Raw genomic sequence first — 11,462 nt, forward strand, 5'->3', positions numbered from 1 at the left:
GCCAAAGGAGGATTCGTGAGAAAAAGGTTAAGAACTGTGTTATTGCAAAGGTACACAAACATATCAATAAACTTTATTGTGAATATAGCAATATAGTAATGAAACCCATGACATAGGTAAGTTTTAATTACCTGAAGAAATCTATACTTTATGGCTATGCACATCACAAGTTTAACACTTGAGCAGAAAAAATACTTACAACTTGCATCTAATCTGCCATAACAAAATAGAGTTGAAGGGTAGGGAGGATCATTATCATTGCTGTATTAGAGATGTTCAGACCCTTCCTGTTTGTGAATTCATGTAGGCCCTCCCTCAGAGGAAGGCTAACAACATATTAGGTAGTTTCTTTATGAAGGGTTTATGGAAAGACAAATAAGAATGAGAATGCAAACTTTGGGTGGGCTTTGATCTGTTGACGGAGTATCCAAACATAATATGTTATAGATTCACTGAAATATATCTATATTATTACTGGCAAAATTAGAAACAACTAATAAGGTTGGGGTTTTTTTAAGTTGATTTTATTTTATTTTCTAATAAGATTGTTTTGTTTGTTTGTTTGTTTTTTTACCAGAGTGTAATATAGTTATCATCTCTTGTAAATTTGACAGATTACAATCTACAGCATAAGAATTGAATGCAGACCACCTGCCCTCCAACTCTGCCATTGTTACTCCCATTCAGTACAATATTCAAAAAGAAGAAGAGGTAAAACCAATATTTCTAATTTTTGTTTCTCTAAAAGTTATGAAAATTATGTTGAGAGTGTAGTATTGTCTTAAGTACTTCTTGGATATATTTTTGCTTATTATAATATATTATTGGTAAAAATGCTTGGGAAATCGTTAATCTTTTTTTTGGCCAATGGCAAATTAATCACAGATTTTTTTTGTTTGATCACTTTTGAAAATCATTTTATAGTGTACTTTTTCTTGTCTGTGTAAGTATAACATTGTCAACACAAATAAATCCAGTAAACATTAAGTGCCTACAAAGTGCAAAGTACTAAGCTACATGCTTGAAATGAAAAAATAAGAATGGAATAGTCCTTTTATCCATGTTTATTGTTATCCTCATTCAAACTTACATATCCAATCCCTTATCAGATCTTGACTTTACTACATTTACAGAATCTCTTTTGTATATCTCCTCTCCACTATACAACCACCACAGTACTGGTTCACCTCACCTCTCAGCAGACTAACTCAATAGCCTTCTATCTGGTCTTTCCATCTTTCCCTTGACCCCCATCAATTCTCACCCAGCACTACCTACATTTATGCTTCTCTTAGGTTTGAGTGATTTTCTTTTTCTTTTTTAAAAATTGTTCAAAGATGTTTTTTTTTCCCTAAGAGCTTTAGTAATAGTGTTGGTCTTAATGAAAACTGAAACTAAGCACCTAAGATGGTTGATTCCTATTTATGTGTTGAAATCAGTGTGTTACCATATCACCAAAAAAACCCCAAAAAAACAAAAAACAAAAACAAAAACCAGTTGAGTAAAGCTCAACAGCTCCAGCTTCTTTAGTGTCTTGTCAAAAAGCAAAAAGGAAAGAAATATGTGTAGAGAGATCTTTTTCAGATGAGAAATCTGATTCCTGTGGTATGACAGGTACCAAAGGATATTTCACACATATAAAGACAGAGGATTGTTCCAAAATAGGACCAAATGCTTCAAGAATCAGAAGACTTCCATTCTGCATTGACTTTCAAATCCCAGATACCATAGAACAAGGATATCTAATTCAAATACAAATGGATCTCTGTAACCTGTATGTTGACTTAGAAAACTGGAAATTAACATTGTCTATGTTGTATTTTTATTAATTTAAAAAAATGTTTCCTAATTAAATCTTAATGTAGTTCCAGCTACACTTAGGAATGCTTTGGGCCAAGTGTTTGACACCTCTGCTCTAGAGAAATGTCTGCTCTTCATGACTGTGTCTTTGAAATGTTACCAACCCACCAGGTTTAGATCTATTACAGCTGGGAGTACCCTTAGAAATAAAATATTAGAATGTTAGAATTGGAAGGACCTTAAAATACAGATCATTAGAATATATGATGTTAAAGCTGCAACAAGCTCTAGAATATTAGAACGTAAGATATTGGGACCTGCAGACTGAAGTATACTGTTTTTTCTTTTGTTGTTTGTTTGTGTTTCTTTCTTGTGGTTCTTTTGTTCTGGTTCTTCTTTCACAACATGACTAATGTGGAAATATGTTTAATATGATTATACACGTACAGACTATATTAGATTGCTTGCCATCTTGGGGAGGGGAGAGAGAAAGGAGGGGAGAAAAAATTTGGAACTCATAATGTTATACAAGTGAATATTGAAAACCATTTTTACATGTAATTTGGGGGGGGGAAGTACTATTAAGTGGAGAAAAAAGGAGTTGTTTTCTAAAGCGCATTTTTCTCCTCTTCTTCCACTTGGCCAACTATGCTTTTTTTTTTCTTTTGGTGAGAGTTAAGTGACTTGCCCAAGGTCACATAGCTAGCAAGTGTTAAGTGTCTAAGGCCAGATTTGAACTCAGGCCCTTCTAGCTCCAAGGCTGGAGCTCTTTCCACTGTGCCACCTAGTTGCCCCTCAACTGTGCTTTTTAAGGAGTTCTTCTCTGCATTGAATTTTTGTGCCTGTTTTTTCATTTGGCCAATTCTGCTTCTCAAGGCATTTTTCTCTTCATTGGATTTTTGTGATTCTTTTACCGTTTGACCTATTCTGTTTTTTTTAAGGCATCATTTTCTTAGTATTTTTATGCCTTCTTTACCAAGCTGTTGACTTTTTTTCATGACTTGCTTGCATCATTCTTATTTCTCTTCCCAATTTTTCCTCTGACTCTTTTACTTGATTTTGAAAATTCTTTTGAAGCTCTTTCATGGCCTGAGGCCAATTCATATTTTTCTTTGAGACTTTGGATGTAGGAGTTTTTACTTTGTTGTCTTCTTCTGAGTTTGTGTTTTGATCTTCCCTGTTTGCATAATAACTTTCTGTAGTCAGGATCTTTTTCTGCTATTTGCTCATTTTCCCAGCCTATTTCTTTAACTTTTAATTCTGTGCTAAACTGGAATTTTCTTCTAGAGTGGAGGGGACATTGTCCCAAGCATCAGTTTTTTTGTACAGCTTTTTTCAGAGATAGTTCTGAGGACCTGTAAGTTTTTGGTACTTCCACGGAGATATGCTCTAGGGTGAGTTGTGTTTACTACTTTCCTGGCCTGTGCTTTAGTCACTGAGTGACCACAATCACTCTTTTCTGCCCGGAATGGTGAATAGGGTCCCAGCTCCCCTGTGTCCACAAGCTCTGGTGTAGTAGTGCTGCTCCTCACCCTGGGACTGAGACACAGGGCTGCAACCTAGGTTCAGGTATGGGACAATGCAATAGATTCCTGCCCCTGGTGCTAGCACAAGGGACTCCTATAATCTCCTTCTGAGCAGTTGTGTGACTCCTTCACCATCTGGCAGCAGGAAAGGACTCAGATAGAATGTAAGATCTATTAAAGTAAACATGTGGTATTGACACCACCTTTCATATTTGGACCTCAGCATTTAAGACCTAATCTCTTAGCACTGAAAACACAAAATCTGAATGTTAAAATTATGTGTATTTTTATTTTCTTTGTCTCTGTTACGCAAGAGTACCAAATTCTGCAAAAACACAAACAGCACCAGTGTTATCATCCTTGCTCTTCAGAAATGTCCAGCTAAGGATAAAACTTTAAAAAGCTCCTAAGTCCCCATGATATGCCAGTCCACCTTGGGTGTGAGTTCAGCACCAGAACTAGGGCTGATATGCCCTAGCACTCTGCACAAATTATATTCTATAACTCTATTTACAAAGTGTACACTGGTCTTTCTTTAGTCCCTCTTTCTGTAATATGAAGCTTAAAGAAAAATCAACACCATCATCCTTTGGGGCTAAACTCTCAAAGCCTTAGGAGAATAACTTACCTATATTTCAAGGTATTTCTATTCTCTGTGAAACGAGATGGTTGTTCCCTTCCTAAATATTTGGTCCTCTAGCCTACCTCCCACCAATGTACAGTCTATCAATGAATTGGTATCCTTTTGCTTCCCCTTCCCTACAGAGTCACCTGAGTCACGTACTGTCCTGGGTTTAAAGAAGTAGACAAATTAGGAACTGAGGAATGATTCAGGCTGCTGTCCGAAAGCCATTATACTTATCTTCATGCCAGCAGCCGGCATGGTGCAAGACAGAGCAATGAAAGAAAAACAGGGAAAGGGAAATGGAGAAAGAAAAGTTGGGCTAGACGAGTTTGAGATTGATGCAAGACTAGCTTATTTCAGGTGTTTCATGATTATATACCCACAGAAAACAGCTTTGTACCATGAGAAATGATCTACAAGTGCTAATTAATAACATAAACAAACTAAGCAGCTAAAGATCCTCATCTTCTCATGAGAAAGTAGTTTTAATGCCAAATTTCAGATCTATCATTTTACTTCCTGAGTCATCCACCTGGCCTCAAGGCTGGTCATGAGCGAGAACTTGGAATCAACAAACTATAACAAGCAGAACTGGGGCAAGGTTCATGGGAGCATTTATCCTGAGGCAAGCCTCTATACGTACTGATGCCTTAAGTGTATAAGGACTTGGAGACTTTCCATAAGGACTTGGCTTCCTACATCTTCCTCAGTTCCACTTCCGGGAGCCAAGATGGCAGAGTAAGAAGTAAGTTACTCTCACCCTCCCTTATTGACCTCTGAAAGACCAGAAAATATCAACCTAGAAAAAACCTTGAGCCAGCAAAAAGACAGGGCACAATAGTCTTGTACCCCAGGAAGCTTGGGGGATTAACAGGAAAGGCCTTTCTCACTCTGGGGGAGGGGAAGCAGATTAGGATTGGAGGCACCCCAGCAAGCCAGGGGCAAGCCCCACCTCAGTATACCAGGGGGAGTTCCTGAGACCCAGGTTAGTGGAATAGGCAAGTGCCAACACCAGGACCTCCAAGAGCCTCAATATAGGAAGGGAAACTGGTAGACTGGAACTTACACAAAAATTGACCTTGTACTAGGGTATAAAAACCTCACAATCCAATGCAGAAAGGCAGAAATATTAAATGTATCCTTTTAAGATCATGATTCAATAAAAATTACATGTAATAAATAGCCATGGGAAGATAGACTAAAAATTAATTGGAAACTAATCTAATCCCAAAGAATGAGTGGGTCAAACAACAAATCATAGAGACGATCAGTAACTTCATCCAAGAGGATAGCAATAATGAGAAAAAGTGCCAAAACTTATGGGATGCAGTAAAAGTGGTCCATAGGGGAAGTTACATATTTCTAATGCTTATATGAATAAAATAGAGAAAGAAGAAATTAATGAATTGGGCATGCAACTAAAAAAGCCAGAAAAAAAGCAAATTGAAAATCTCCAATTAAATATCAAATAAGAAATTTGGAAATCCAAAGGAGAGGTTAATAAAATTGAAATTAAGAAAACTATTGAACTAATAAATAAAACCAAGACCTAGTTTTATGAAAAAAAAATAATAAAATAGATAAAACTTTGGTTAATTTGATTTTAAAAAAAAGAAAGAAGAAAACCAAATTACCAGCATCAAAAATGAAAAGAGTAAATTCACCAACAATGAAGAGGAAATTGAAAGAATAATTAAGAGCTATTTTGCCCAACTGTATGCCAATAAATTTGATAATCTTAATGAAATGGATGAATATTTACAAAAATATAAATTGCCCAGATTAACAGAAGAGGAAATAAAATACTTAACCCCATTTCAGAAAAAGAAATTGAACAAGCCATCAATGAACTCCCTAAGAAAAAATCTCCAGGGCCAGATGGATTTACAAATGAATTATATCAAACATTTAAAGAACAACTAATTCCAATACTATATAAATGATTTTGGAAAATAGGTGAAGAAGGAGTCCTACTAAATCCTTTTTATAATACAAATATGGTGCTGATACCTAAGCCAGGAAGAGCCAAAACAGATAAAGAAAATTATAGACCAATTTCCCTGATGAATATAGATGCAAAAATTTTAAATAAAATATTAGCAAAGAGATTACAACAACTTATTTTGGGGACACTACACTATGACTAGGTAGGATTTATACCAGGAATTCAGGGCTGGTTCAATATTAGGAAAACTATCAGCATAGTTAACCATATCAACAACAAAACTAACAGAAATCATATGATTATTTTAATAGATGCAGAAAAAGCATTTGACAAAATACAAAACCCATTCTTATTAAAAGCACTAGAGAGCATAGGAATAAATGGAGTCTTCCTTAAAAAGATAGAAGGCATCTATCAAAAACCATCAAGCATTATATGCAATAGGGATAAACTAGAAGCATTTCCAATAAGATCGAGGTTGAAACAAGGATGTCCACTATCATCACTGTTATTAAATATTGTGCTAGAAATGTGAGCTGTGGCAATTAGAGAAGAAAAAGAAATTGAAGGAATTAGAATAGGCAAAGAAAAAACAAAGATATCACTCTTTGCAGATGATATGATGGTATATCTAGAGAATCTTAGAGAATCAGGTAAAAAATTACTTGAAATAATAAACAAATTTAGCAAAGTTGCAGGATATATAATAAACCCACACAAATCATTGGCATTTCTACATATTACTAACAAAGCCCCAGCAGCAAGATATAAAAAGAGAAATTCCATTTAAAATTACTGTGGACACTATAAAATATTTGGGAGTCTACCTGCCAAGACAAACCTAGGAACTATATGAACACAATTACAAAATACTGTTCACACAAATAAAGTCAGATCTAAATAATTGGAAAAATATAAGTTGCTCATGAGTAGGTAGAGCTAATATAATAATGAAAATTCTACCTAAATTAATTTACTTATTCAGTGCCATACCAATCAAACTATAAAAATTATTTTATAGAGCTAGAAAAAACAATAACAAAATTCATCTGGAAGAACAAAAAGTCCAGAATATCAAAGGAACTAATGAAAAGAAATGCAAGGGAAGGTGGCCTAGCTGCACCTGATCTTAAATTGTATTATAAAGGAGCAATCATCAAAACTACTTGTTACTAGCTAAGAAATAGAGTGCTGAATCAGTGCAATAGGTTAGGTGTGCAAGACACAACAGTCAATGATTATACTCATCTACTATTTGATAAATCCAAAGACTCCAGCTTCTGGGATAAAAAAATCTCTATTTAGCAAAAACTACTGGGAAAACTGGAAAAATGTATGGCAGACACCAGGCATAGACCTGCATCTTATGCCCTGTACCAAGGTAAAGTCAACATGGATATATGATTTAGGTATGAAGATTGATACTGTAAGCAAACTAGAAGAGTGAGGAATAGTTTACCTTTCAGATCTGTGGAGAAGGGAAGAATTTGCGACCAAACAAAAGATAGAGAACATTATGAAATGCAAAATGAACAATTTCGATTACATTAAATGGAAAAGTTTTTGCACAAATAAAGCCAATGCATCCAAGATTAGGAGGGAAGCAGAAAACTGGGAAAGAATTTTTACAACCAGTGTCTCTGATAAAGGCCTCATTTGTAAAATATATAAAGAATTAAGTCAAATTTATAAGAATACAAGTCATTCCCCAAATGAGAAATGGTCAAAGGACATGGACAGGCAGGTCTCAGAGGAAGAAACTAAAGCTGTCTATAGTCATATGAAAAAATGTTCTAAATCACTATTGATTAGAGAAATGCAAATCAAATTGACTCTGAGGTACCACATCACACCTATCAGATTGGCTAATGTGACAAAATAGGACAATGGTAAATGTTTGGAGAAGATGTGGGCAAATTGGAACACTAATACATTGTTGGTGGAATTGTGAAATGATCCAACCATTTTGGAGAGCAATTTGGAACTATGCCAAAAGGGTTATAAAATTGTGCATACCTTTTGACCCAGCAATACCACTTCTAGGTTTGTATCCCAAAGAGATCATAAAAATGAGAAAAGGACCCACATGTACAAAAATAATCATAGCAGCTCTTTTTGTGGTGGCAAAGAATTGGAAATTGAGGGGATGCCCATCAACTGGGGAATGGCTGAACAAGTTGTGGTACGTGAATGTAATGGAATACTATTGTGCTATAAGAAATGATGACCAAGCAGACTTCAAAAAAACTTGGAAAGACTTACATGAACTGATACAGAGTGAAGTAAGCAGAACCAGGAGAACATTGTACACAGTAGCAACCACAATACAGAATGACTGACTTTGGTAGGCTTGGCTTTTCATAAGAACACAAGAATCTAAGAAAACTACAAAAGAATCATGATGCAAATTGCTATCCACACCCAGAGAAATATAGGGGTGGCTAGGTGGCACAGTGGATAGAGCACCAGCCCTGAGGTCAGGAGGATCTGAGTTCAAATCTGGTCTCAGACCAGACACTTGACACTTACTAGCTGTGTGACCCTGGGCAAGTCACTTAACTCATTGCCTAGCAAAAACAAAACAAAAAAGAAATATGGAATCTGACTGCAGATGGAAGCATACTATTTGCTCTCCTTTTCCTTTGTTGTTTTGTTTTATTGCTTCATTCTTGTAGCTCCTTCCATTAGTTCTAACTGTTTTTACATCATGACTAATGGGAAAATATGCTCAACATGAATGTATATGTAGAGCCTATATCGGATTATACACTGTCTCGGAACTGAGGGTGGGAGGAGAAATGGGAAGGGGAGAAAATTTAAAACTCAAAATCTTATTGAAGTGAATGTTGAAAACTAAAAATAAATAAATTTTTAAAAATCATAATCTTTATATTCCAGATGTTATCACTTTGGGGCAGAGAAGAAAGACTGCTTTGGCACACTTTTTCCACCCAACCATCCAGCCCCATCTCCTTCTCTCCTGGCCACCACGGGATTCCAGATTGAGCCACCAAAGTAGGCAGGTCTAGGGAATGTCTAGGGAAAGCTAAGTTTACTCCGAGGAATAAGGAAGGTATCATTGATCCAGATATTGTTCCCATGTACTCTTCAGAAATTTGAAATGGCACATAAAGAGTAATGCTGTTGGCCCACTCTAGAAGAGAACAAGGGCCTAGGGGGAAATGGGGCAGTCGGACAACAGAAGTTTCTTCCCCTTGTGTGGGATCCTTGGTGGAGAGGCTGCCAGAGATGTTGTCAGACTCAAGCAGTTCCACAATACTGTAGGGTGAGCAGTCTTCCAGGCCAAGCTTGCTACAGAGCCAGCCACAGAAGCCTTTCTCCATGTCCCGGGCAGCCAGCCACCATGCTCCCCAGGACCACGAGAGCTGGGCTACAGCAGCATAGAGGCCCAGAGAAGAGGCCACAGTCATGATGAGGACGGGATAAAAGAGGATGAGGCAGGGGCAGCAGGAGATCTTGTGCCAAAAGGTCCTTTTCTTATTGTACACCATTGTACACCAAAATGTTACACCAAGTGCTTGTACCATAGTAGAAAGAAACAATGAATATCAGGACAAAAACCACAGGCAAGCAGACCACCACCTACAAGACCACGTAGTGACCTCAGTCTGCTGCAATTTGGCAGGCCTTCTTTCCCTCTGGTGCAGCATCATTTGCTAACTCTTTGGACTTGGACTTCCTGCAGCTCCTTCTCTATTAAAGTAACATGGATGTCTGACCCTTTTTCTCCCTTAATGATAGTGCCAGTTAATGTAACATAGCGGTTGTCCTGAGGCATGTTCCTTAAACCTGCAGAAGAGAGGAAATGGTCAATGCCAGAAACAAGAACTTTTCATCCGTATTATTGCTCCATCTCAAATAACAATTTTCCCAAGGCATTGCTGAGCAGTTCTGTTCCTTTGGACCTTTGTACATGCGAGCGAAGAAAGACTGAAATTTTTTGCATCATTTATTTATCTGTTTGCTTATTTTTTTCCCACTTAATAGTGTTTTTTTCCAGTTACATGTAAAGATAGTTTTCAACATTCACTTTCATAAGATTCTGAGTTCCAAAATTTCCCCTTTTACACCCTTCCTCCCTCCCTTGGAATGCAATCTGATACAGGCTATACATGTATAATTATATTAAACTTATTTCCACATCAGTCATGTTGTGAAAGAAGAATCAGAACCAAAGGGAAAAACCATGAGAAAGAAAAAACAGATAAAAAAGAGGAAATAGTGTGCTTTGATCTGCATTGAGACTCCATAGTTCTTTCTCTGGACATGGGTAGCATTTTCCATCATGAGTCTTTTGGAATTGGCTTAGATCATTGTATTGCTGAGAAGAGCTAAGTCTACCATAGTTAATCATCACACAATTTTGCCTTTATTGTATACAACGTTCTCCTGGTTCTGTTCACTTCACTCAACATCAGTTCATGAAGTCTTTCCAGATTTTTCTGAAAGCTGCCTGTTCATCATTTCTCATGGAACAATAGTATTCCATTACATTCATATACCATAACTTGTTCAGCCATTCCCCAGTTGATGGGCATCCCCTCAATTTCCAATTCTTTGACACCACAAAAAGAGATGGTATAAATATTTGGTACATGTGAGTCCTTTTCCCTTTTTTATGATCTCTTTGGGATACAGACCTAGTAGTGGTATTACTGGATCAAAGAATATATACAGTTTTATAGCCCTTTAGGCATAGTTCCAAATTACAGGGCCATATCTTGTAATAACTGACCTTCAAAAGAAGCATGCTTCCTTTTCTGACTAGATGCAGGAAAGACATCCCTTAGACACATCACACAGCCCTCTTAAAATTTCAAGTAGGAACCAGATCAGATCCATTTGCAAACCACTATTGTGTTGCATTCATGAAGCAAGATGAAAAATATAAAGAGAAGAATAAGTATAATCCAACACTCAATTCGACACAAAACACAGGAAAAATAGAGCTGCAGCCTTGTCTAGCCCTCTTGCATTACCCAGGCATAGGTAAAGAAGCTCCTTCTGCCTACATCTCACCCACTTGCAGAGATGGAAACACTCCAGCACGATCCCTCTTTAAGAAGAATCTGTTATCAAGCAGCCAGAGATGAAATTGGCTCAACTCGGATGCTGCTGAATACATCACCCCCTCTCCGCACCCCCCCCCTCCGCCGCCGCCTTTCTTCCCCGTGGGTGTAGAAGATAAGGCATTGGCTTAAGAGAACCGGGAGATACACTCATAATTTTTACTATGACTCTTCCATTATGGCCCAAAGCGTAAGCAGATGCAAACGTCAAGAAACCTAACCAAGCACTAAGCCTCGAACATTCACAAACTGGAAGAAGACCCTGGAATTAAGCCGCTGCTCCTGCCACGTTTCTCCTCCGCAAAGCCTGTTTCTTGCCCCCAATCTGCTAGTCTGCGGCCCACAGGAGCAGCAAGGACATCCGTTGGGGGGATGGGAAAGGGACCAAACCCAATAAATTCTAATCCCAGTTGGAGCACCCAGGAATGCGTGGATTGTCTTTATCCAAGAGTACAAATTGAAATGGATTTTTTTCT

The 11,462-nt window shown here is 37.3% G+C and overlaps 1 pseudogene; it reads right to left on the reverse strand.

The window, feature by feature from the left end:
* Window positions 1-8,563: 8,563 nt before the first annotated feature.
* On the reverse strand, window positions 8,564-9,702 carry LOC110219441 (transmembrane protein 169 pseudogene; annotated as a pseudogene).
* Window positions 9,703-11,462: the final 1,760 nt, after the last annotated feature.

Source organism: Phascolarctos cinereus, unplaced genomic scaffold, assembly GCF_003287225.1.
Source record: "Phascolarctos cinereus isolate Bilbo 61053 unplaced genomic scaffold, phaCin_HiC Scaffold_7;HRSCAF=346, whole genome shotgun sequence".
NCBI lineage: Eukaryota > Metazoa > Chordata > Mammalia > Diprotodontia > Phascolarctidae > Phascolarctos > Phascolarctos cinereus.